Source organism: Miniopterus natalensis, chromosome 20 (genome assembly GCF_054644295.1).
Source record: "Miniopterus natalensis isolate mMinNat1 chromosome 20, mMinNat1.hap1, whole genome shotgun sequence".
In the NCBI taxonomy this organism is placed as follows: domain Eukaryota; kingdom Metazoa; phylum Chordata; class Mammalia; order Chiroptera; family Miniopteridae; genus Miniopterus; species Miniopterus natalensis.
Window position 1 is genome coordinate 1,822,506 of NC_142100.1, and position 27,828 is coordinate 1,850,333.

Here is a 27,828-nt window from a genome sequence, read left to right on the forward strand (position 1 = left end):
CTTTCTAGGAAGTTGTTTCTTCTTATGGTGCTATTGCGATTCTTTTTAGAGTCAAATTCTCTAATCTTTCCTGAAACCATTTCATTAAGATAAAGGAAAGGCTTTTCAAGTACTGCAATCCATTTCATACTTTAATGGAAGAAATTGTGCGATGAAATAGAAATTCAGTTTCAGTCTGCTGCTCGAATAGAACTACTCTGAGGCAGTCTGTGTACGTCTGTTCTTGTCTCATTGAGGGGCAGGGTGCACGCATCTTTGGACTTCTGTCTGACTAGGATTAGATTCGGAGGGCCCAAAGCTCCCCGTGTCAGCAAACAGCATGAAGCGAAGCTGGAAGGAAGTCTTCCATTGCTAAGGCTGGTTTGCAGCTCTGCTTGTAACATGCCGTCATCCATCACCTGACCTTTAGAATTTGGAACTGTATCTGTTTGCTTAGATTCCATTCTCCCTTGTAAATTACTTCTCTGTACTTGAACCTTAGTCTCCTGTCGCCAAAACTTTCTGCTTAATTGAACTTCTGCCTGCTGCTTTCAGACAGCCCTGGCTTGTTGCTCTGCACGCCCGAACAGCACCCTGGGTCGTTGGTGCTCCCTGGGTTCTAGTGTGACCGTGCATAAAACGGGAATGCAGTGCTCTCAGGCAGTCGGCGCAGATCCACTAAAGGCAAGCAAAAAGGCCCACTGGAGATACAGACAGGCTTCTAACCTGCAAGCAGAACACATTCTCTTGTTGATGATGTTACCAGAGGTAATATAAATGGTAGTTTTAATCAAACTATTTCTGTATCAGTTTAAAAGAGCCAGTCTATAAATTATCATAAATTTTAAATCTCAAAATATTTTTCCTTTTAAATAGTACGTGGCCTAGAGAATGAAGGTATGACCACATGTACATTCTTAGAGGAACTTAAAAATACCAAAGGAAGGAAAGGCTGCTACAGATCACCTGATGCATGACAAGCCCCCTAGATATTGACAGGGACTCACTAATCACCCTCAAGAAGTTTAACACAAGCCCTGACACTCTGAGCCAACCATAGTGCTTCTTAATCTTTTAGATATAAAAGAATTGTAGATTTTCAAAGTGACTCACTCCCTCTCCCACTGCTACCCAAAGGCCGTGCGTCTAGCTTCCCCCTCAGTGCCTGACTCAGAGCTGGTTCCTCGACTCACTGGGGGAGCGCTCTTCAGAAGGTCTGGAAACCACAGTGGAATAAAAAGCATGTTGCTTTGGTTTAAGAAAATGACCACCAGTGGAATTTAAAATGTGTTGTATGTAGATGTGTATAGTTGAGAGAAGGCAGCCAAAATGGGAGTAAAATATTTATCTTTATTTTTATAATGTCATATTATACTACATTTTAATTTGATCAGATTGATTACAGGAAAGTCTGTATTTGTCTGCTTTCCAGACACTAGACTTTACTTTCAATCCCTAAAACATGTGCTAACTTTTGACCTAATAATCTACACTGTAAATAGAGCTGCCACACGTCCTTCCCCCCTTACTTAGAGGTCAACGTTTCTTCAACCTCCGCTTCCTAGAGCCCCCCTCAAATGCAGAAGTGAACAGATCACACACGTGTGGACACTCAGTAGTAAGCTGAGTGTCTCCATACCAAAGCCACATGCCTTTCTTTAAGATCCCCACTCAGAATGCATATTGACTCATGTTGCTTACAATTTATGACAATCTGGGTTAACTTGGTTAACCAAGCCTGAAGGTATTTTGGAGTGACAAACTACAAGTGAAGTGAGACAGCAACTAAGGGGCAAGCACAAGAACAGCAGGGAAATCAGCTGCCAGCAGCTGACTACTGAAATGACTAACAGGCAAAGAGCAAAGAAAGATCTTTGAGAGCAAAAAATTAAACACAGGCGGTTTCATGTGATAACCCTTAGCAGTCAAGTGGGCAGGTGTAGGAAACAGTTGGAAGAAGGTGACAAGGTAGAAGTTGTTGTGATCACTGGACAGGTAAGTTTTTGTTCTGATGAAAATTTATTTAGATGAAGATTTTGTTCCTTGATAAAGTAGAATAGCTGAGGCATTGCTGATGAAATTGAAGAGGGGCTCACTTAGCACTTTTTGGGCCATTTCGCATTGCTTTCCTCTCTTGCTCTTGCATGTAGGGTCCACACACTCAGAGGGGACAAGCCCAAGTGATTTTTGCCCAGTGCACACAGTCAGGAGCGCATTTGATGAGTAGCTAGTGATGACTATGATCAAGAGCTTAGTAGCTGGTCTTCTCTAAAGGCTGATTGATGGGGCTTCAAGTTCCCATCTTTCCATTCTTCATATTTCCGTGTGTGTGTGTGTGTGTGTGTGTGTGTGTGTGTGTGTGTGTGGCAGGGGGATGTGAGTGACTATAAATTGAGCATCGGTTGAAGGAATAAAGTAGACTGTTCTACCTTTTAGAAGTAGGTAGATATTTCTCACAGTTAAAGAATGGGGTAGCCAAGATTTTACTTCTATGACCCATTTTATGATTTGGACATAATATATCTTAGCCAACTTGGATTTTCAAGATTTCATAACCACATTTACCGTTTGTAACATTTTACATAATTCTGCAAAGCTAAGAGATCCTTGGTTCAATAAGGAATATTTACTTCTTTTACAATAATCCAACTCGGCCAGGAAACCAAGAGGTGCTGGCAGCTGCTGAAGTCCTATGGTTTTGCCATGCCACAAAGGAGGCCCTTACATTTTTACTTGAATGTAGCATTCCTTAGAAACCTTTCTCTCTGTACTAATGGTGATGATTCTCTAGTCTTTGGCCCTCACTAAGAGTAACTTTTGTCTTTTATTACCATTAAGTCAAACATAAAAACAATAAAACCAATCTCACTCTAAGCAGGATTTCCTTACCAATCCTTTGCTTCTGCCTACTGAGCCACCATTCTTCCAGATTTAACATGTGGGAGTTATCTTCGATTTGCCTGACCTCTTCCCTCCCCAAATCCATTCTTAGTTACAAAGTTCTATTGATCTTTTGTGGAACATATGTCTTTTATCTGTTGTTTCCTCTCCACCTCTTAGTATTGTCTTTGTCTAAGTTCTTCGCCTCCTAGATAACTCCAGCAACTTCCCTACTAGCTTCCTTTCTCCCACTTTTTTTCCCTTTCCAGTTCATCTGAGTTCCATTAACAATACTATGCTTTAAATTCTGCTTTTATTTTGTCATTCCCTGGTCCAAAATCTTTATCAGCAACTTAACACATACCATTTCAGAGCTACATGACCACTCCACAACAAGACAACTCCACAACAAGTAACATGTTACAGAATTACTGTCACTAGCAACAATGACTATTCCTGGCTTTAGCACATTATATAATGTGACCCATACTCTCTGAAGAATAACCTGATTTGAAAGTGGTAACCAGCATGCCACCTTGGGCTCTGGTTGGGTCAGGCTTGGCACCGTCAATGAGCACGTCCTGCTCCTCCCTCACATGTTCCCTCTGGAGGGAGACACAGAAGCTGAATGACAGTACACGTGGGCACTTTCTACATCATGAAATGACCAGACATACATGATTTGCCCAAGAGCTCTATTCTTGACCCTGTCATGTTTATTTTATTAGAGCCTTGGAAGAAAATAGATTATATTCTTATCAAATAAGCAGATATTAAAAGTGGGGGGGAATAAAAGCTATGCCAGACAAGATCAAAGTTCAAAAAGGACTCTGACAGGAGGCCAAAATAAAGAATACAAAATAGGACAGAAATAAATAAGTTGTGAATGTTAAGCTCAAAGCCCCAATTGAACTGGGTAGGGAAGACCTCTTGTAACAATCTAATAATTATTTAAAGGTATTTACAGAGGAAAAGATTCGGGATGAGGTTGAAGGCATGAGGAATAAAGGAACAAGGGGATGGGTTATTTATAAGGGAAACACAAACCAAGCCAACAGTTTTTCTTCCAAAAGAGCCAAAGCACTCTTAGGCTCAATTAATATAATTATGCTGTTAGAATAAGGGAGAGGCTAGTTACATGGTGTTCTCTACTGATTGGACAGATTGAGAATATTTTCAATTCTAGCTGCCATATCAATTGATGAACATGGAGAATTGTGAAGGATCTAGAAATCACATATAGTAGCCTATCCAGCACATGCATTTTCTCCATAAGCACATCACATCTTTTGTGTGCTTAGAAACACTAAACAGCACTTCAGCATTACACCTGGGGGCCTTTTTAAACAGTGAAATCATCAACGAAGGGTAAAAAATTGCAAAAAATGTGGCACCAAGTAGATCTCATAAAGAACACGTCTGAGAGCTGTGAGGAGAAGGCAGAGCATTGCCTTGTTTGACTTCAGCTGGGAGCGTGTGCATCAGCTGACACTTTTTTCATTTCTCCGTGCATGTTTGCAAATGATCACAAAAGTATTGCCAGGATTAATTGGGGTTTACAAATAAATACATTTTAGTGAGTTGGCAAATTTGCCAATATGGAATTCATAAATAATGAGAACTGGCTGTACCTTTAAACACATGCAATGATTGTAAATTTATATGCCTTTGCTTTTTGTGAATAAGGGAATAAGTATAATGTTAGCACTTGAAATGATCATTGAAATTTTGAAAAATCAGGAACTGACAGAATTCTTCCGTTATCAGGGCCGGCAGAAGGAGTGGGACTTTTCCACTGAGACTTGCCCATGTTAGTATCACACTTTTCTTAGAGATGGAGACAGTTCACGAGCATCTGTCTTCAACTTTTGTTCAACTTGGGGAGCTTTAATTTTATAATTTATTCTATCTCAGTTTGTGGTCTGTTTTCCCCACCTTGCCTGCACTGAGGGCCTTTCAAGATCCTTGGCCACATAACATGATGTTTATCTCTTTTCCATTTTGTCATCAGTATGCGCGGCTACAGCCTGAATTTCATCAGTATCTGGAAATGTTTCCTCTTAATTATCACATATCCACTCCTCACATCTTCTGAATCTATTCGATTTTTATTTGTGACATAAAACTCCAAAATTCCTATACACCCCAGCCAAGCGCTCTCTTTTAGCTGGATTTAAACTTATCTCTGTTTAGTTGGAAACACTTGTGAAGTCATTCCAGTGATGTCTTCAGTAGCACCACAGGACCTATTATCTTTCGATCTTCCACATATTTTCATTTTCTGAGCTATGGTTCAGGAATCATTTGTTTCCTTTCCTTCTAGTCCTGTTCTGCCAAGTATGTCTGCAAAAATTCACAAGACCATACTATTTAAATCCAAAATAAATTAATTTACTTAATCAAATTTCAACAAGTTTTTACTGTGTTTTTTTGTTTGTTTGTTTGTTTTAATATATATTTTTATCGATTTCAGAGCGAGGAGGGAGAGAGACAGAAACATCAATGATGAGGGAGTCATGGATCGCTGCGTCCTGCACGCTCCCTAGTGGGGATCAGCCCTCCACCTGGGCACGTGCCCTGACCAGTAGTTGAACCATGGCCTCCAGGTTCACTGGTTGGCGCTCAATCACTGAGCCACACCGGCCGGGCTAATGTGCTTATTTTCATTCATCTGTTGAATCCCAATTCCACTGACGGGATCTGCCAGATATTCCCTCCTTTCTACACACGGTGTCAACACTCTAGTTCATAGTGACACCCAAATCACCCGTCTGTGGTAATGAGCTCTTAACTAGTCTCCCCACAGACTGTCCTGCCCACTTTATAAGCTAATTAATCATTTTAAAGCAGTCAGATAATCAACTAAGATGTTCCCCAAAGCTACCTGGTGGAATTCCAAACGCCGTTACAAGTCGTCCGTGTCCCTCTGGGAGAGGGTTTCCGGTCACCTGCGTGGCCCAGGGATCGGTGTGCCTGGAGAGGAGAGCTGGGGGCGGGCGAGCTGGGCTCAGGCGGGCCAGGAGCCCGGCCGCCCCGCGCCCCGCGCCCCGCGCCCCGCGCCCCGCGCCCCGCGCCCCGCGCCCCGCGCCCCGCGCCCCGCGCCCCGCGCCCCGCGCCCCGCGCCCCGCGCCCGCCCCCGGGAAGAGCCGGCTGAGCCGCAGCCCCCGCGGCTCGCAGAGGTCGCCCTTACACGCCGGCCTAGGATCCAAACTTGACCAATAGGACTGAGGCTTTCCCGTCCAATCAGGGTTGTGGAGCTATATCCTCATTTGCATCTTCACTGATCTATGCGAGTGGCTCGTTCGGTCCATCAGGATGGTGCCACTTGAACCAACAAAGGTATACTGTGAATGTTTACATGGAATAGACATTGCTGGACACAATTAATAATGTAAGGGTACAGCGCTTTTTAATTTTGATCACGAGAAAAAAGTTAACTCAGTATTTATTGTCTATTCCATTCATACAGTGAATGCTAATGAAACAAATCATTATTGCTAACACTACTACCATATCATAAAATATATTCCTTAGCTTAAAAAACATGAAAACCCAGCGCCGCTGGCTTGCTCAGTTGGCTGGAGCGTGGTCCCACGCATGAAAAACGTTACAGGTTTGCGCCCCGCCAGGGCGCCGACCTGGGCTGAGGGTGGATCCCAGGCGAAGCCTGTATGGGAAGCAGCCTGTCTGTGTTTCTCTCTCTCTCTCTGTCTTCTTTTCTCTCTAAAATCAATAAATATATCATTGGGTGAGGATTAAAAACAAACAAACATGAGGAACTATACTAGAAATGTAGCTCAGTGGGAAGCTACAACTGTGATAGCTCAGTAACATCAAAGCAGAACCATCCGTCATCTTCATGACCATGATGGTTTTATTTACATCCAAGGAACAATGCAGAAAAGGTGCGTTAAGGACTTCTTCCCAGTACGTTTTGTCCCTTTGCAGGGAAACTGCATGATTTTATTCTGAAGTAAAAATAAGTAAAGAAATGTAGTCAGTTCTGTTCTGATAAGTATTAAAACCTTTCTCTTTGGGGCTTATTCTATGTACCCATAGTTTAACAAACCCTTTAATTTCTGGGAACTCCCAACATCCTAAGGAAACTTTTCAAAAGCCAAGCCTCATTTGCACCTTACTTTGTCCTGGCTATAAAACTAATTTCAGATTGAATCTTGTGCACTGAAACAACAGCAAAATGAAGGAGAAATTCCTACAGATGCTAGAAGAGACAATACAGAAGTTAAATGCAGGGTAGAATTGTTACATGAGTTTCTACATGCCTGCCAAAAATTGTTTACTGAAAGAAAATTTGGTGCAAGTAATCAACACTTAAGTGGTGTCCACCCCATCAAAAATGAACAGAAACTATCAGTAAAATAGACATATATAGCACTCATATAATGTAATAGGGTAGCTGTTTGAACAAAGTATTATGCTGGCAGAAAAGAAAGACTTGCCTGAAGGAGGTGAGAGGGGAACAAAAAGAAAGTGACCTTGAGCTAGACTTTGGAAGATATAAACAGTGGAAACAAATGTATCCTTAGCAGGAATAAGTTTTAGGGCAGTTTCAAAACATAAACTATGAAAGTCATTCAGATTAAAGATAAATGATAGGGAGACACTAAAGCGAGGTGAGTGAAATGAGCGATGAGACTTAAACGATGAGACTATAGGCTGAGGAATATGCACCGAGCTCCATGAGGAAGGACCCTGAGAGACGCGGAGGGGCTGGGAACGACTTCCTGGGGTTTTAGCATATGCTAAAAAAATGATCATTTTTGAAGAAATGCTTTTACTTAAGGATAAGCAACATAATCAACTGAAATAATCTAGGATGTCAGAAAATAATGCATTATACTTATATGGCCTTTCTCCGCAGTGCTGAAATAGTCGGGGTTTCCAAATGTAAATCAGGACGGAAAGCAGAAGGAACAACAAAGAAAAAAAAGGAAAAAACAATCATTAAGGCCCCAGACAGAATTCCTCACTACCCCCATTTTCATCAGCACCCAGAAACTGCCTCTGAAAATAAAGGACGGCTCCAGGTTGTCCAATCGTCTTAAGAACACGGTCTATTGGTAATATGAGCATTTGCCACCTGTCTTCTTAACCGCTACATCTTGCCTACATTCTTCCACTTTGTGCATGACAGTGAGCTGCAGGTAGCCAGCTGGGAAGCTCCAGGCCCTGCGGAAGGTGCTCGCTTGCCTGTCCCTATATTTATTTTTAAGAGGGCGTGATATCAGTTATGGAGGAGATTTGATTTAAAAATTAAAAAACATGAATAACAACAATGCAAAGTTTTCATTTTCCCAGATAGACGATTCTAAGTATTACTTATGAGGAAAGCATAAAATGTTTGTACAGCATAGAGAAAAAAGAGTCCTTAAAAATGTTGTCTATGCCACACAGTCCTGAGAAAACTACTTCTTAATACAAATAGTGAGATTCTTCCCAATGCTTAATTTGTCTAGATAAATGTAGCCCAAGGCACAAAACAGAATTTTAATAAAGTTGAAATGCACAGTGATTATGCTTTATTTTTCATGCTTAAATTTTTCTAGCAATTTTTATTTTTCTATTATTCAAACACTTTTAACTTCCCAAGTGCCTGGGATAGAATGTAAAATTAAAACAATTAAACCAAATTTCCACTAAAGGGCTTTCTTGATAGCACAACAAAGGTTTACTGACTTAACGGGACAGCATGCTTATAACTTGCTGGTGGCAGAAAACTAGTGCAATGCTGGGGAATTCTGACATCGATGCTGGAAGGAACTGGAGATAATGTCTATTATTTTAATTATCCAATCTGGAAAAAAAAGCCACTTGAGTCATCCTGGCTCACTTCCCTTAGTATTAGTCATACTGCATTTCCTTAGCTTGTGAGTGTGTTTCTATGTAAATAAACGACGTAGTTCACTTGAAGATAAAAGTCACAGGATTTAGAGATTACCAAGACCTATTAGCTCATCCATTCTGACCCACAGAGAGAGTCCCTAGATTGGGAATTTAACTGTTAATTTTTGCCAAGGCCAAGAAGAAACAGTTGGCGAACTGTTTTCCATGCTTTTCTTTTCTTTTTTTTTTTTTTTTTTTTTGACTTATCTAATAGCGCTCTGGTCATTTCCCAAGTGGACTAGTAAAATTATCATTAAACAGTTTCACTTATCAGGGAGACACAAAGTTAACTTATCTGAGTTGACAGTGTTCCAACCCCCTCCATTTGTTTTAGCAATGATCTTGCTGGCAAAATACAAAGAATGAGGAATCTGCTCTTTGAACTAGCCAGGCAGTTTCTCTTCAGTAAAGAATATCAAAGGGCAAGTACTTTCTGTTTTTCCTAATCTCCTTTCACTGGTTTCAGAACAATTAAACATTAAAACACTGTTTTGCACAAAGTAGAAAAAGAATACAATAAAATACAATACAACATTAACTTACAACTTTATGAATCAAAGTGTTTTCCATTTGCTGTATTTCATGAAATTTGGAATAATTTTAAAATATAAAATATGGAGAAGTTTGGTATTATGGTAAAAGTCAAAGAGCAAATCAGGAACCCCAAAGAAATAGTGAAGATACTCATTCTGGTAATCATTTCCCTTTACACTGTAGTTCTTAAATCCTATTTCAGCCACATACCTCAACCCATATTATATCCAGAAAATTATCAATACTACTGAAGAGGTGAATATGTTTACTTACATATTTTTAATATATAATAATGTTATATTATGTTATTATGTTATATAATATTATATTTATTATTACATGTAATATGTTATAAATTATATATTATGCATTATATATAATTTACATTCCATAATATTATATTAATATTAGTATAAGTAAATATATTAATCATAGAAGTGGGGAAAACTGACAAATAGTAGTGGATGAGTTGGTGATGTAAAGAAAAATTATATCTAAATATTTTAAATAGAATTATTTCTCCTCTACTATACTGAGATTAACCTAACCCATGAAGTTAATCTTCTATTTTTATCAAGCTAGAATTTCCAGTGGTTCTGATATTTGTGTCATGTGAGATTATTAAAAATGTTGGAAAAAAATGTGGTCTTGACTTCTTGATGTCTACATTCTAAGTCAAGAGCTTACATTCCATTTAAGCCTATAACAAATTTGAGGATTTCAGAGGAACTCAGTAAGACTCTCTGTGTGCACTGAGCTTGCACTCTGAGCTAAGCCCTTTGCAAGTGTTGTAAAGATTTATAAAGGAGGTACTGGATAGGGTCCCTCCCCTTCCAGAGCTTACTGTATTATGGAAAACATAAATATCTACTCTCTCATCCCTGGTCTCCCACACAGGATGGAAATTTGAATCACTAATTTTTGTTATGTAACTTATGTTCACTTCAGTTGGAAATTTAGAGTCCAGACAAGAAAATAGCATACTCTGATGGGGAAACCGGGGGAAGTTTAGAGAAAGGATTACAACCCTCTTGCAGCCATCCCTGGTATGAGAGTGCTGCTGGTTCCAGGACTCCCAACAGTTTCCAAAATCCACAGATGCTTATGCCCCGTATATAAAATGCATTCGAACAATACATACAGAGTCGGCCCTCTGCAACCATGGTGGTTAGAACCCCAATGGGAATCTTGGGAATATGAAAGACTGACCATATAATTATTGAAAAAAACCTGCTTATAAGTGGGCCTGCACAGTTCAAACCATGTTGTTCAAGGGTCAGTTGTATTTACAAAGATTGGGTGGAGTTAAGAAAGACCAACAAAAGATGGTAAGTGTCCTAGAACTAAGAATAGGGGAAGTTATTACCACACCTAGACCTGAGAAAACAAGGAGAGGGAGTGGTTTTCAGAAACTGGAGAGAGAACTAGAACTATAAGATGTGGCCATCTTCAGTAAGGAAAGAAGACAAGTCAACCCCGTGTCCTTGAGCAATGAAGTCGGGGCAATCAAGCACCCTGTCCTCTCCACTTCCCCTTGGGTCCCCTGATGGTGCTTCTCTCTGGCTGAGCACATTCAGAAGTCAGAAGGAGGGCAAAAAAGATTGTTGAGGCAGTCCATGAAGGTCAATTGCTGAGAGAACAGAACAGGGTGGGAAAACATAGAGAGATGATCTGGCGAAGACGGAGAATGGCCAACAGAGCTGGCTGAGTTTAAAATCACACAAGTCCACCAGATAATATATGTGCTGTATTCACAATAAATATTTTGGTAGCTTGGTTGAGAACAGTGTTTAATTTGCAACAGAATATTTGGCAGTTTTCCTTTAGATGAGATCAGGCAGTCAATATTAACATGAGTTTTCAACTTAAGTCATAGAACATAGATGGCAAAATCTAATTTAACAAATATTCTGCCAAGCTGATGTCTATAACTGGCATGTCTACATGTCAATTAAATATACAGCATTAGTTTAGCTTTATAATGTTGATCTTGAAGCATATAGGATTCTGAATAATTTCTAAATCTTATTGAAATATTACATTGTATTTAGAACAGTTTTAACTTTAAGCAGAATATAACCCTTATTTTTTAAACTGGTTTTTCATACATCTTACATATGATAATTTTGTCAAAAAAAACAAACCTATATTCATTAACCAGAAAACTGCTTCTTGGTTTACTTTTCAAAAATTCATTTTGTACCTTTCTGTTCAGTCTTTGTGGATATTTTCTCCTTTAATTATGCTTGATTTAAGTTGTTTTGGATATTGGTTCTAGTATATCCGCAGTACTTTATTATTCAATAATAAAAAGGCACAAATAGATTTAAAGACTCCTAAATTCTTAGAGGGTTCAGAGGGCACACATCATGAGTGCCCTATCTATGCTGTGAAGTTGCTTATTAGCAGTTGACAGAAACAGCATATTGGACAACACTGTAGGCTCAGCACTGAGCATGATCTGCTCTAATTTGGAATTCAAGTTATGATTTGAATTCTATATATTTTATTCAAATTTTAAAATGGCAACCACGGAACACATGGGGCCTTATTCATTAAACAATGAATCATTCTGGAATTCCTTTCCCTCTTTCCTGTAGTTGATGAACTTCTATATGTGAAATCTGGCTACACTTGATGCACCTGGACCAACGATTACAGTGCTAGTACTGCAGTGCCAGCCTGGTTTGGAAATCTGTCTAAACATTTTCAGTTCAATGTAAAGCTGAATGCAATCCCCACTCTCCACCCGCCACCCCCAAGGCCAGATTGAGTGGTATATCTTCCAAATGTTTTAAAGACTATCATGACATAGAAAAATTGATAATTATTTGTTGTATCTAAAAACTGTGCAGATAACTTCTCCCAAACAGTTTCTTGATCCAGAATTTTTTTTTACCACAGAGCGAAGTTGGTAGGTCTTAAAGAAATGGAACATCCTAATTTTAGTTTTTGATTCAAAATTCATAAACTATAAAACAATTTTAAAAATATTTTGTAGGTAAAAGAAGTGACCTTGACTAAGATTTCCCTAAGGGACACTCTCAAGTGGATGGATAAGACCACAAAACTATGTTTATATGGCCATACAGGACACACAGTCTGCTTTCAGGTAATTTTTTAGTAAAACTCTCAGTATAATTATAATGGATTGTTCTCTTGCCATGGTTCCCTCTCACAAATTATTTATAGTGTCTACACCTGGAGCTTATGCCTGGAGAAAGGGAAGGTGTACAAAAGTGAAATAGAAAAGAAAGAGGCAGCTATGTCGTCTTATATTTCTTCTGGTCACATTTTAGAAACTTCCCCATAAAGCTTCCACTATGCTTAGCCAGAGGCCTCTTTCCCAGAGTTTGTACCTTGAACAGCTAAATCTCACTTCCCCCAACCAGGCTGGAAGTCTCCAAAGCAACAGGAAGCAATGGAAGACACAGAATCCTCCCTCCAGACAAGACTCAAGCCATATCAAGCACGATGTCACATGAACTTCTCCCCTCCTCGATCCTTCCTTAATGCACCATAAAGAGAGGGCTCTCATATTGTAAAGATGTCATATATATTTTCTCTTCACTCGAAGCTCCCTGAATAAAGAGAGATCTATTTGTCTCCATGGTGTTTTCGCCATTAACAGTATCTGAGCTGCAGGAACACAATGGGAGATGTGTTTTCTGTTAACCTCTTGACTCAGAGATGTCCTAATGCTAAACGTTATTGCATTTTGCATTAGCACAGAACAGTGGGAGTTCTGTGGCTGATGTAAAAGGATTGAGAAGGGCCACAGAAACTCTTCTGCACTCTCTACAGCAGTTGATGGTGGGGCACAGAGCACATAATTTTTGTTTAGAGAGAGCACAAACAAGAACGAGGGAAGGAGGTGGTGAATTTCACATATCCTACACATCTCTCTCCTGTTCATCACCAAGATAATGTCTGCTAAAAAATGGCATTTAGTGTGTTAACATATCCTGTCTATAGACATTAATCTGAAAGAAATTAATTGACTTATTTATTACCCAAGTGATCTCACACCATGGAAGGAACAAGGCAATTAATATTTACTGTTTGCTTAGGCGACTTTTTCCATTGGCTTTCAGTGCTTATAGCTTATTGTGGAAACCATTATTCCAAACTGTCCCTTGCCATTCTGTGCATGTACCTTTTACAATACAGAGATGGAATTGGGAATCTCTCCTTCTGTGTTATAAGGCAGAAAGAATGAATGCTAAGACATAAGATTCTGGTCACTGCCATCTAAGATTACTGAATGAGAATCCCAGAATTGCAGAATATTCTATATTAAAGACACCTTAGAAATTATGCCTTCCAGTCCATGGATTTACATAATTGAATACTGATGTTCAGAAACTTTAAGTGATTTGGGTATTGCAGAACCAGGCGTGGTACCTGCACTCATGCCCCCAGCTGAGTCTCTTTACATGAGCTACTTAAGGATGCTTCTGTTGAATGACTAATCATTGTGATATCAAAATCTTTAGGACTATACTCAGTGTCACAATGTCACCATTTCTAAAATGCAAGTTTCACAGTGCTGCATCTTAAGGTTCTATATTAGTAAAAGGAACTAAGATATTTTTACTTGTTTATTTTTTAAAATATGTTTTTATTGATTTTGGAGAAAAAGGAAGAGAGAGGAAGAAGAAGAGGGAGAGGGAGAGATTGGGGGGTGGGGAGAGAGAGAGGAACATAGATGTCAGAGAGAAATAGATTAGTTGCCTCTGGTACACACCCTGACTGGGAACAGAACCCATAACCTGGGCATGTGCCCCAACTGAGCATCAAATCAGTGACCTTTTGGTGCACCAGACGATGCTCACACAGTCCAGGGAGAACTAAAATATTTTTAAAAGATAAGCCATGTGACTGCAATTAAAAGGGGAACTTGCAATACTTATCTAAAGATGATAAGTTGTCTCCAAATTTCTTACCTTCAGCTTATATGCCTGGACATCTGGAACTTAGAAGCATTTGATTATGTAAAACCTTGCTCTCCAACAGTGTGTTCCATGCACCCATAGCATCAGACTTACTCAAGAATTGGTTAGAAATGTGAATTTCAGTCCTTGTTGAGACCTACTAAATCAGAACCTGCAGAGTAAAAAGATTCCAGGGGATTCATAGTAAAGTTTGATAAACACTACTTAAAGGAAGTTTTCAGTAGAACTTGGAAGTACAACTGCTAGAGAAATAAGATATTAAAGACCACCAGAAGTTTTTCTAACTCAGAATAGAAAAACAAGTGTTTTAGGGGGGTTAGAATTTGGAGGGCAAGAGACAAAGGGAAAGAGTCCAGTGGGACAAGAATATTAATGAGGTAGGTTATTACTCTAAAATCAGCCAAAGCTTGCACTAGGTATTTAAAAACATATATTGGTGAAAACAGAAAAAACTTGGTTTACTCACTTCTCTTTGGGTCTTCTTCTGAAAGCTCAGAGAAGACAAGGAGCCAAAGCCAACTGTGAGAAGGCTAGTGTTTGTCCTTATAAGAATGTTTTTGGAAGTGCTTACTTACCCAGTACAAGATGGGGACTGATTGCTTTATCACTAGCAAAATGTCTAAACTTAGTCCAAAAGAATGTGATGCATGCAAATAAAGAAGTACAGATGACCTGTCTTCAAGAAACTTTGTAAGCTCGCTATGCTAATTGGCCAAGTCTTCTTAAATTATATCAACAAAATGTTCCTTGATTGATGGTCAAAATGCCAGCAGCATATTTATGTTTTGAAGCTTATCAATGAGCTAGAGAAGAGCAGGACCAAATGACCACATTCTGAAAAATTAAAATAACATTTACACCACCATATAGATATTATCATTTCTTGATGATACTTCTAAAAACGTACCATTTTGCAATACTTTATTTCCTATCTTGAATACTAGCACTAATTCTCAGATGATACCATGGTTATTTATATTAATGATATATTTGGGGTATCTGGGACTAAGAATTATTGTCAGATATAAAATTCAGTGAAGAGCTTTCATGAGGAAATAGAGCACATACTCACCAAAGATGAAAGCAAGGAAGGGTCATTTTGAAGGACACTTTACCCATCTATTACTGCTAAAACTGACACTAAGACATGTCTAAAGTGGCCTCCAACATAATTTCTTTTTCTTATAGTTCCCAAACTCTTTGTCCTAGCATGGGATATTGGCTGAAAAATAAACAATATGACTTTCTAGACACCATAGCCATTCTGAAAGCAAACAGGGCATTATTTAAACTCTGGTAGATACAACTTGATACCAAATCAGTAGAAACTCAATCATATGAAAGTTACTTTGTCTTCAGAAGCAGGACTCCAACTACTACTTCGCCCTTGGCAACCATGGCATATTAGGCCACTGAAATTTATGTCACCAAAAAGAAGAGTAACTATTGTCTTGTACAGGAAGGTAACATGACTTGAACAAACAAAAAAAAGCTTTATGAATATATAAACAGTACTAAGTAGGTCCTTTATATCAAGTAGCTACAGATGTTTAATGTACAAACTCTTACCCAACACAGATACAGGTAATAGCTGTGCTTCATGTCAAACTCATAACAAATGTGACAAAGTAATGGCAGTGTCTTTTAGAGTAAGGCCACAGGTCCTTTCAAAGGATGAATGAAAAAGCTAACAACTGAAGACTGTACAGGAGCCTTAGAGTCTTGTTCTCAGTTCTGCGGCAGACTTTCAGGGTGACTTAAAACTAACATGAACCTTCAGCTGTGTTTTGTCATCAAAGTCAGGCTAGTTATCCTTGACCTGTTAGTAATGTAACAATCACTATGATTCACCATGAGAATATTTGAGCATGGGATCACAATGGTGATACTGGGATCTCATCTTTTTTTATGGTAGCTTAGAGAGAGCTATAGCTAGAGGTTGTAAAACCATTCTTTTACATATATTGTATATTAAAATGCCAGAAAATAATGAAAGAACTTCATTAGGTAACTTCTGACTACCTGTTTGTATTTTCTATTAAAAAGTGTCTGGGCTTGGAGCAACCCCATCCTAGCCAACAGGGTTAGGTTCTAGTATTGGTTTACTCTATGGAGTTGTGTGAGTGTAGTCCAAGTGAGGCAAAATGTCCATCTTTCAATGACATTGGTTATCACCATTAATTCACCTAGCCTCATATTCTGATATAAATAATTCCCACATTATTACCATTCCGGTCTTTTGACATTTTATTTCCACAGAAGTTGGCTGGAGCATATCTCATTATCAGGGATATAAATAGCATTTAGACAAAGACTAGCTTAGCTTAAAATCTGAAGTGTGAATTTACAAACATGGGAGCTTCCTGGGATGGAGGGTGTTCGAGTACTTTCAATTGATGAAATCCAGAAAAGCAATGTGATTGCAAAAATGGCCTCCACTTGTCATGCCTTTCTCAGTTCATGCCCTTTGCCATGAAACTTTGTAGTGTCTCCTGCTATAGCTCTAGGCTTGGTCACGTGACTTCCTTTGACAAATGAGGTAGAAAGCAGGCAGAAACTTGCAAAATACTTAAGCCTTTTGGTTTGTTCTTATCCTTGCTCTTCTGCCTTTACCATGGGAATGTGCTATGGAGGAGCTTCTTGGAAGATGTAACACATGGAATAGAACTGAATTGTCTGGCCATCCTAGTGACTCCATTCTACAGAGTACAGCCAAAATGAATGAGGCTAGCCAAGACCAGAAAATATGCCCAGTCTAAGTCATTAATCCACAGACTCATGAGCTAAATATATATTTCTTGTATGCCACTGAGGTTTTGTGTTATTATTTGCAGCATTATTGTGACAATGGATAACTGATATACTAAATCTCTCAAAGTCTTATGTTTTTGGTAAAACAGAATTCAACCCAAAGAAACAGAGCATGAAAATACAGCATGGGTACCAGAATTTAAACAAAACCTGAATTCTAAAATACCAGTAAATTAATTGTACCCAATCTTACCTTACATAGGTTTCCTAGGAAAAAAAGGCCCAGAAGAATCATGATTATTCTTGGCATGTTGCTTTGTGCAAGACCCAAGGAAAGCTAGGAGGCTGTACAGTTATCTCCCTTGATATAATTCTAAACTATACAACCTACTACCTCAACCTGGGAACATGCAGTTGCAATGGCTGGAAAGTACCATTTCTTAAACAATGAAATTGCAAGTTAGTCTTATAAGTGTTCGTGCTGTCACCTATTTGGGCCATTCATAAGAAACAACATACCATAGGGCCTGACAGCAGAGAAAATAACACAAGAACCTCAGCTTGAGATGATGGTGCAGACAAGAGAGAAAGTACTTGGGATCTGTCTTCTTGAAATTATTTGTGCATGAAAATTATGGAGATGTTGTATAATGGCAGTTGTTCTGATCAAGCTAGTGCCCTCTGGTATCTTTTGACAGAATACAAAAGTAGAGCAATATTTAAACTTGGACAAGTGAAAAAAAGATTATAAAAATAAATGTTTCTCTTGTGAAACTGAAAATCTCGAATTTCTAAAAGGCCAATAAGCAAGGGGAAATAGTTTAAGCCAAAAGACAGTAGAAAGATATGGACAGCAAGATTCTGAGCAGAGATAGGTCAACAACTAACATACAGGCTATGATGAGCATTCACGCAGCAGTGCTGATCACACATATTGCATAATCCATATATTTATAAAGTGCTCCTCCTTCCAGAGCTGAATGCTTCAGCATTTGCCATAAAGTCTGTCCCCAACAGTTTATTTAGCAACATATAAAAATGGGACTGTATTTTTTCTTTATGAGAGAATATGTAAATTTCCCTATTTGTTCTTTTAATTTTTAATCTGGGTCTTTCCTTTATCTTCAGCTCCAGTGAGGTGCTGGAGTAGCAGACAGACTAACAAGCTTGGTGACGCCCCCTGTCCATGTGAGCTCGTATTTGCTGAGGTGTGCCTTTTCCCATGAGGACTGCTCTGTGGTCTATGATGGTCATCTCTCTTCATTGCTTAGCTTGACTCTGGTTTTGCCTGGTAAAGGCTGTTCCACAAAAGAGCTGGGCCTATGCATATACAGATGGAAGAGTGTCTGAATACACCAGGTACCAAAGAGTGATAATTCTATGGTGCTCCAAATTCTGTAGGTTTGGTGTTCCTTCATGCTCCTCCACTAACCTGCAGAAGGACCTCTTTTCCAACCGTCCTCCCTCACACAGCTATCATAGGGTGTGGCAGCTTTTTTGAGGAGGCTACCTCTGTTGGATCAATGCTACACGGTTTGGGGAAAACCTTGGGAAGTTAATTTTATCAAGCAAACTCGCACTCATCCCTCAAACCTCAATTCAAAGAGTTCTTCTTCTGATTATCTTACAGTTCTACACCACATGTATAATTTAACTCTAACATCACCACATTATCATTTATATTTCTGTCTCCTTGACTAGATCCTGAACTATTTGAAAACGGGACAGTGCCACTCACCTTTGCAAGTCTAGTACACCACCTGCATGCCTACTACTTAACAGATAGTGGAGATCTAAAGATATGTTTGCTGAATGCAAACAAAAATGAATGAATAAGTGAATGAATGAATAAAATGGACTATGAACCTAAAGTTAAGGGCCAAGTGATTGTTATTTTTATGTTAGGTTCCTTGTTCTTCCACTTATATTGTAACTTCAATCGTAGCAAAGTGCATTTGCTATAAAGATTCCCAAGGGAGGAAACTCAGATTGGTTGAGTTCAACCTGGCAAGTTTGCCTCAAGTCCTGAATTTCATGTGGAAATTCAAGAATAACTGTGAATCCTCTGCCTCTAGATACTAACTTACGTATAAGATTTAATATTTACTGGGAAATTTAAAAAATTACTTCTTTCCTTTGCATTTGAATTTCCCTCCTTTTTCTTGTATTGACAATTTCCCTGAGTCTGTAAACATCTTTTGAATGGGAGACAAGGCAACGAGGGTGGGTAAGAGTTAACAAAACAAGAGCAACAAAGAAAGGATTTGCTCTCACGAGCTAAACGGCTAGTGTCTTAGCCTAAACATTTAACTTATAGATCTTTCAAATATCTGGAAATGGAAAATTAATCTTTCTCCATGTACATCTTCCAGCAGTCAAAGATAGAAGGATGTTGCCCTTAGAATACTAATAGTTTTCAATACACTGCTCTTTTGCTTGCATGAATTTCTGTTTATTTACACCAATTTTAGCCCATTACCATGTATTAGTGCAATTATGGCTTATTACATAATCAGTGTAAATATTTGTAGGCATGTAACAACAACATGCAATTATGATATAGAATGGTGTTATAAAACGTCTCATTGAAAAGAGCATTTCTAGGAGAACAGTAGTTATAATGTGTTTTAAGTATAGAAAGTCTATTGTACTCTTTAACTTTAAAAAGACATATTCCAAAGGTGTTCTAAATACCTTTAAGTGCTACCAACAACAATCCCCCCAAATGAAGAAAAGAATGAACCTCAAGCATAGCACAAGTGTCTAGAATTGTGAAAAGCAGGGGATCAGATCCCCATTAGTAAACATATTCTGTATTTGATTAGGTATTTGGAAGTTGGACAAATGTTGTGATTAAAACATGTGATTCATTAAAACTTGTGTCAGATTGGCTGAGATGCAACTCTGCAAAGGGGTTCCTGACCAGATAATTAGTTTTTTGAAGTAAGAGTTATAGCTTCGATCTTCAGCAAAGTGCTGAACAAATAGTAAGCATCTACAAAGGTGTGTTGAATTAATGAGAGTGTATGAATCTTAACATTTCTCCAGCTATATGGCTACACCAAAGGAAAAGAGTGGCTCTATAATGACTCACACTTTATTGACAATTATGTTAGCTGGTAATAAATCTTTGAAATTTTTGAAGAGTCACTCATATTGATGTCTTTGTAAAGTTCCAGCACTATTACAGGCATAAGAAACTTTAAAAATCTCCATTAGAGAGGTTTTTGGTGAGGTTAAATACCATAGTCAGCAGACAAGGATCAGCAGGACCTCACGAACATTGGAGGGATTGGTAAGCACATTAAAAAACAAGAAATTATATTAACTTAAAATTCAAAGTTAATTCTCTACTACACATACCATTTTCCCATGTAGAAAATTCAATTTATTAATTTTGAATTACAAACAAGAAATCCTTTCAAAACTAAACATCTGCTCTCCCATCTCCCCCAAACACTGATGATCATGGGTGAATTGCTTTATCAAATGCAATTCTTGGAATAGTTTTTTTTCTGTTTAAGAAAATCTAAACTATATTTTGTTGCTACTGCTAAATAAATGCATTTTGATAGTAATGACTTGAGAATTTTACTAAAACTAGTTTGTTTTATTCCCAGTCTCTCTAAACTTTCATGTAAGAATGACTACTGAAAAATATTTTAGAGTCTTTTAAGGAAAAACCTGACATTCTGCAACTTCCTGTAGAATATTTGGTCCACTTTGAGAGACCCCAAAGGAATAATTAGTGTTAATAGCACCATTCATTCACAGGGAAGAAGGGAAATCACTGAATTTAAACACCATGTGAAATATTTAAAACTCTTTTTCTTGTGACCAGTGTCCAGGGTCTTTGGGCTTTCCACTAGGACATTTCCTAGCCGGGTGAATCAGGTAATAATGTCTTAGGTCTTTTAGAAATGCTGAAAGGATTGACTGCTCAGCATAATCTTTTTTCTTGGGGTTTAAAACCACTCATTAAAAGAAGCAACCTGGCAGTCACCCACTGGCCACCCTGCAGCCCTTGTGCTGTCCTGTTCAGGGAATGAGGCAGCTCAGTGTCCTTGGGATTCATGAACTCCTTTGGTCCCCTGGTAGCACACTTAGCAGCAAGTTAAAGAGGTGATAAGTAGAGATGTGATTTTGCCTTTATCAAATGTGTTTATCCAAAGAAGGTACACATTTAATTTGCTAGCAGTTTATCCATTCTCGGCCAACCACATCAAAGAGGCATGTAAAACCAGCCAAGTAGATTGTTTGCTTAATGGGTCGACAAAGGCTTTGGGCAAACGACACATGATACGCACCAATGAGGACAGCCTTTTGCTTCTGGATGTAATGTTCCATCATTCCATAATAAAGCAGTGACTTCCTCGCAGGCTGGAAGGTGAGACCCGCAGGCAGCCCTCCTCCGTGAGGAACAGAGTGCACATGAAGGAAATGCACGTTCACACTGTCCGCTGCTGTGGCATGTGCAGAGCTGGATATTCCACCCTTCAAACATATGTGATCTGTATTGGGCCTTCCTAATTCTGACATACAAAATTTAACTTTTATATACTTTATAAAAGAGTTCTAGCTATCTCTGAAAGGTGTGGCTCTTAAGAAGAGACAGCATTTAATGAAATAAAATGTATCTATTTCTGTTTCAAACTTTTTGCTGATGTTCACTCAATAACTACTTCATATGGACTCTTTTTGTTATATATAAAAAACTGTACAAAAATGAACAAAAAACTTAAGGGAATTCCTGGCACCATGTTGGACCAAAAGGGAATGCAAACATTTAAGTCATTCAGGTTGGGTCAGCTCTTCACCCTGGTCCTGTTTAGGGACTCACAGCTCACGTGGCCGGAATAAAACAGATACAGCCACTTTTGCTTTGATCTGCAGTCAGTTTGGCTTTCCAATCTTGGCGCAAGGGTGACATTTAAGAGGCAAAGGGAGAAAATGATTTTCATTCCAGCCTTTTAAACATGAAGACTCTGGACAAATCTGAGGTTGGACCCAAACAGGTTATTTCTTTTTCATTAAAAAGTTCTTTTTTTTCTTACAGTACTGGATATTTACAGAAATAGAAATAGTTAAGCACATCCATTCCTCTCATTAATTTCACCTTTAAAGATAAAGGCTAATTAGACCGCACTTGGAGAGCAGTGGGTGAGAAAACATTGCTACAAGGTGCCACCCAAATCAGAGGGCAATGGGTCTCGTAAGCAAGTCTCTCTTAGTTTCCAAAAAAAGGCTATAACTGAAAACAGTTAGTCAAAATTACAGAAAACAAAATAAAACCTTGTTTAGTATCTATTTCCTCATTACTCAACAATAAGTTGTCTGAGTCACCCAAATTCTTGCTGCCTCATCTGCAAGCCCAGTCTCTCAATGATAAGTGAAATTAATATAAGAGATAAGGGAATTGAGCGCAAGCTTATAAAGTAATCACTGAAGAATCTCATTCATTTCAGAACAAAGTCTCCTTTCTCCATACCAGCCCTTCTTTCCATTTCCACCATTCCTAAGAGACCAGGGGAAGGGAGGGAGACTGAAGGCAGCTGACGGTATTGAGTGACCCAGGCAGAGCCCTGGTCTGTGAGATTGCCCAACAGACACATACCTGTAGACACAAGCTTGTGTGGACTATCACCACAAGTTCGGATCTACGGGTTTGTGGCAACAGGCCTCAGTGTCTTCTCTCATTTGGGGGTTTGGCTTGTCTGAAAATAAAATGTTAAAACCATTAGTCCAACCAAAGATTCTGCCATCCTGATATTTTGTGCTAGAAATGGAAAAACTTCGTCCTGCTCTGAGAGAGCAAAAGTTAAGCCGCATCTTCCATGTTCTTCCCCACAGACCTCCCTTTGTTTTCATGGACTCTGCACACACAGCCGCTTCAAGTAAACCTCATTTTACTGTTTAATATTACAAAACACACATTTATTCAGTCCTTAACACACAATAGGGCAAAGGGATATCAGTATAGAAAATGAACAGAATAAAGGAAATTCTTTAAATTGTAAGGAAAGGGCAGGGAGAGAAAAACACTTGAGGGTCCAAATGCAAGTCCATTCTTTTAAATATCTGTAAGTCTATGAAAAGAGGTGGTGAAATTTTTCTTTTCCACTTGCATTCTGGAAAACAGCTCAAACAAACTAGCAAGCACCACTAATGGGCTTATGAGTATTTTTAAAAAATTTATCTTTATTGTTGAACGTATTACTGATGTCTCCTTTTTCCTCCCATTGATCCCCTTCACCTCACATCTGCCCTACCCCAGGCCTTCCCCATCCTATTATCTGTGTCCATGGGTTATGCCAGTCAGAGAAAGACAAGTATCACTTGATCTCACTCATATATGGGATCTAATGAACAAAATAAGCCAATGAACAAAATAGATTCAGAGACATAGAAGCATGGAACAGACTGAGGAATCTCAGAGGGAAAGCGGGGGAGGGAGAATGGGTGGGGAGAGATTAATCAAAGAATTTGTGAATATTTTTTAAGAACTATTCTAGAGGAGATTTGCAGCTACATTAAATTGGAAGATTCCTTTTCAGGAAAAGTTTGTACTTTTATTCCCCACCCTCACCCTACCCCCAGTATTGGTTCAAACACCAAAACTGAGCAAGTGTTGGCATATTTAATAAAATTTGTTCCAGAAAAGAAATTATATAATTTCATCCCCCAAACTGTTTGAGGATGTTGGAATCTGTTTCTGAGTCTTTCTCATACAATGATTTCATTTGTCAATATAATATACTTCCTTCAAAACCAAATTTCTGGTTGTAAGAATGGAACATCCAAGACACAAAACTTTCATTAATGGCTCCTTCGTGAGTTTTATTGAAGACATAGTTTTAATCATATGCACTTTAAGGACACATGAGAGAAAGTGAAATAATCCCCCTCCTTTAGTGTTTGGCAAAACATGCATGGTCATGCCTTTGCAGGACCTAATAGGACACTTTTCACTTTTGGTAGCAATGTCTACAGATCTGGGGTCTCAAAAATATTATCTCTTTTGCCTCAACATATGAACTTTCATTCCTTTCTTAAAAATCTAGGAGGTTCTACTAATAAACAAGATGGAACTGAATTTGGGAATTACTCAGAGAAAAGAGCAGGTCCTTATGTACACACCTAAATGGTGAAAGCAGGAATACAGGGAACAAACAGCAGGCCCATGGGGACTGAGATGCAATCCTTCACAGGCACCTCGCTGTCTGCCTGCTTCATCGCCACTGAGCTGTCTGTGGTGCGGGACTACATGTAGTCCGCTGGCAGTGCAAAGGGTGCCAGGTCTCAGGATTCACTTGCAGCTTTGTGGCTTGACTTTTAGAGCCAAAGAAACAACAACAGCAGGTGGAAGTAGGTGGGATACAAACCAGTCACCTGGAAATGATCTTTATTTTATTTTAAAATGTTCATTTCCTTTCTAAAATAAAAGATTTTAAAATAAACTCCGAGCCTCTTCTTTTCCTTGGATCCCTGACAAAGGCGTGGGGCTGGAGGTATCTGTGGACAGTCACTGAACACTGACAAGTGCTGCTAAAGCACGTGTGACCTCGGGCTCTAATTAAGATACAAAGGAAGAGGCCCAGGCCCCAAAGGGATGAGAAGATTTTATCATCAAGTTTATTAAAAACATGATGCAACGTTTGTTAGCAATGGGCAAAACTTTTCCAAAATGTTACATGTAGTCGTTTAAGTGGCACCACCTTCGTAAGCCCATAGGAAGGAATTCAATGGTGTGTTTCAGTCGGGAGGCACCTCTGTATCTTTTTTTTTTTTTGGCAACTGTGGGACAGAAAAAAATCGTATATTCTAAATGGTTTGTAGCATTAGCTTCTAAACAATTCAGTTTTAATTTTAGAAAATAAAAGAGAAATTAGAAGGTGCCCATGCTGCAGAGAAGAGAAAAAGTCAAATACTGACCAGGTAGAAGAAGGGCTTGTTTGGGAATAGGTATTTTCTAAATATTAGCTGAATTTGTCCTTCAAGAACCTTCTTTGTGTTCAGAAGAAAAATAAGCATTCTTTCAGAGGAAAGTTTGTCTTGCTTTATTTATTTATTTTTAAAATATATCTTTATTGATTTCAGAGAGAGGAAAGGAGAGGGCGAGATAAAAACATCAATGATGAGAGAGTCATTGACCAGCTGGCCCGCAACCCGGGCATGTGCCCTGACCGGGAACCAAACCCCGATCGCCTGGATCCTAGGTCGACGCTCAACCACTGAGCCACACCCGGCCGGGCTGTTTTGCTTTATTAAGCAAAATTCTATGGGGCTCTTATAGATAGTAATACTAATAATTAAGTTGGAAAATATAGGCTCATGCTTTTCAAAATGGCAAAATCAGGGTAAGAAAATTTGTCAAGCAAATATATTACTTACATTATTAAAAAAATGTCTAATTGGCATAAAGCCTTTCAATAACACTGAAAGGAAACTACCTATATCAATAGCTGAGCTCAAATCTTAGTCGCTGGGTCCGGCCGGGCGTGGCTCAGCAGTTGAGCGTCTACCTAGGATCCAGGCGATCGGGGTTCGATTCCCGGTCAGGGCACATGCCCGGGTTGTGGGCTGCAGCCGATCAATGACTCTCTCATCATTGATGTTTCTCTCTCTCTCTCCCTCTCCTTTCCTCTCTCTGAAATCAATAAAGATATATTAAAAAAAAAAAATCTTAGTCACTGGACATGCAAAGAGATAGTTCCATAAAATGCACATAGTATTACCAATCTAGGACTAAAGTTAAAACAGCCATTATGCAATTTATGTAATAAGCCCCATCTTCCAGGAATTTAGAGCAAGTGGTGGGTTTTTCAGAAACAGTCCTCTAATACTTATATTCTTAAATTTAATTACCATAGATAATGCAGAGTTTAAGGACGGTGACTGCTGGTTTAAATGAGTTCTGCCTAAATCATTGTTGAAAGAAGTGGCACTGTTAAGGAATTTTTCAAAAATTTTTTGGAGCTCCATAAAATTGAACACCATGACTGCTCTACTCATTGGCTATGAATATTATAAAAGTGGTTGCTATTTTTAAAAATGAAGTTGAAAATGTAATTATTCTTCATAATTAACTCATTTAAGCATACCCTAAAAATCTGCAATGTTTGAGGACAGAGGTGTTAGGGAAATTATAGGAAAATACTATTACCTGAAAAAGTAACTTCTTATGAATCTTATTTTTTAAACCTGTTGCCATCTTGCTAGGTCAATATCTTCAAACTATCCACACGTGTCTGGAAAATAAAATGATATTAAATGGATCAAGATTTTTTGCCCTTTTTTGGTTGGTTTCTTTTTGTCACCCAATTCTTTTGTAAAGCTAAGTGAGAATTAATGCAGAATTACAGTAAAAGGAACGCCAGGAACAGAAATAAAAATAATTCTAGAAAAGCACTGAGCAGCATTAGGGTTACTTCATTTCCCAAACGACACATGATATTAAGGTTCTGAAAAAAGTAACTTTCACATCATTCCTGGAATTTCCCTGGCTACAGCTGAACCTTGAGAACAATTTTACCAGAAATATGATCAAATAGGAATGTGAAGTCTTGGAATGCTCTCAGATTTCAATGTTTTATACCAAACTGCTCATTTGCTAAATATGATTAAAGATAGACTATCAATGATTAAGAACGGTTAAGGTACAATCGAGTTGGATAATCATTACCTGCATAGGGTGGTATCGCCCCCACATCATTTTAACTCTTTGGTTCTAAATGACGGGGGAGTTATTACTTCTGTGCAGACGGCCTGCTAGGAAGTGAATACCCGACGTGCTGGATCCTGAGTCTACCCCCCCACACAGCAGGACCCAAGCTTCTTTCACTGCCTGTGTTTGGGGCGCAGGGTTTGCCTTTTCTCTGACGTTCCCTTACTAATGAAAGGCAAACTCGCTGTGCAGTTGCTTGCCCAGGGAAGCTGTATTTGAGTTTCCTGGCTTTGGACTTGAACACCCAGTCCACGGTGACGTCAGAGAACACCCTGAGGAAACATTCCCTGCCCTACAGCATCTTTTTGTTTTTTAATCCTCACCAGAGGGTATGGTTTTACTGAATTAGAGAGAAAGAAAGAGGGAGAAGAGACAGAAAGAGAAAAAAGAAAAAGAAACAGAGAATGAAACAGAAAATGAGAGAGAGAAAAAGGAAGGGAGGGAAGGAGGGAGGAGGAAGAAAGAGAACCTCAGGCCTGCCCTCTACCCTGTGGCGTCCACCCCGACCTCGTGAAGCTGGGGTGCAGCTAGACTCCGGCCTCCCTGTGGCTTTTCGGTTTTCCTGATGTCTTTCCTCTCACCCTCTGCAGCCCTTGTTTTTTGTAGAAAGATCCAATCACCTTAACAAAAGAGACACATCCAGCAATTGCTGTTCCCAGTGTAATTCATCGTTGCCATGCGACACAGCACGCTTTGTCCACCTGTGAGGTTACCCCAGGATGCCAGGCCCCAGGGCCGAGACTTCCGCCGGCCACCAGCTTAGGCGGACTTAACTCTTCCCCGCCCAGGAAGGACTGGCCGGAGGGAGGAGGCAGCCAGGAGACTGGCGAACGGCAGCATGCTTTCTGTGTTCCTTCTGAGCACAGAGAAAGTTAGAAATTGGTATTTATAATCTTCTACCACACACCCCTCATATTAAAAAAATAAATATGTAAAATGAAAAATGACAGTGCAGCCAGGTTGACTAAAGAACAAGGCCCGAAAACGGCCTGCTGGAATGAGACAGACTGAACCAAAACAAAGGTGCCCTTAGGTTATTTGAGTAGTGGGCTTATTTTTGTAATTTAAAAACAATATTAAACCCACTAAATGTTCACTTAC

At 39.0% G+C, this 27,828-nt stretch overlaps 1 long non-coding RNA gene across 1 annotated transcript in view; it reads right to left on the reverse strand.

The window, feature by feature from the left end:
- Positions 1–27,828, reverse strand: part of LOC107534113 (uncharacterized) — a 278,218-nt gene that overhangs the window by 35,854 nt on the left and 214,536 nt on the right. Inside the window, exon 3 of the long non-coding RNA XR_015716205.1 lies at positions 26,167–26,251. This is a non-coding gene — a long non-coding RNA (uncharacterized LOC107534113). The remainder of the gene's footprint in view (positions 1–26,166; positions 26,252–27,828) is intronic.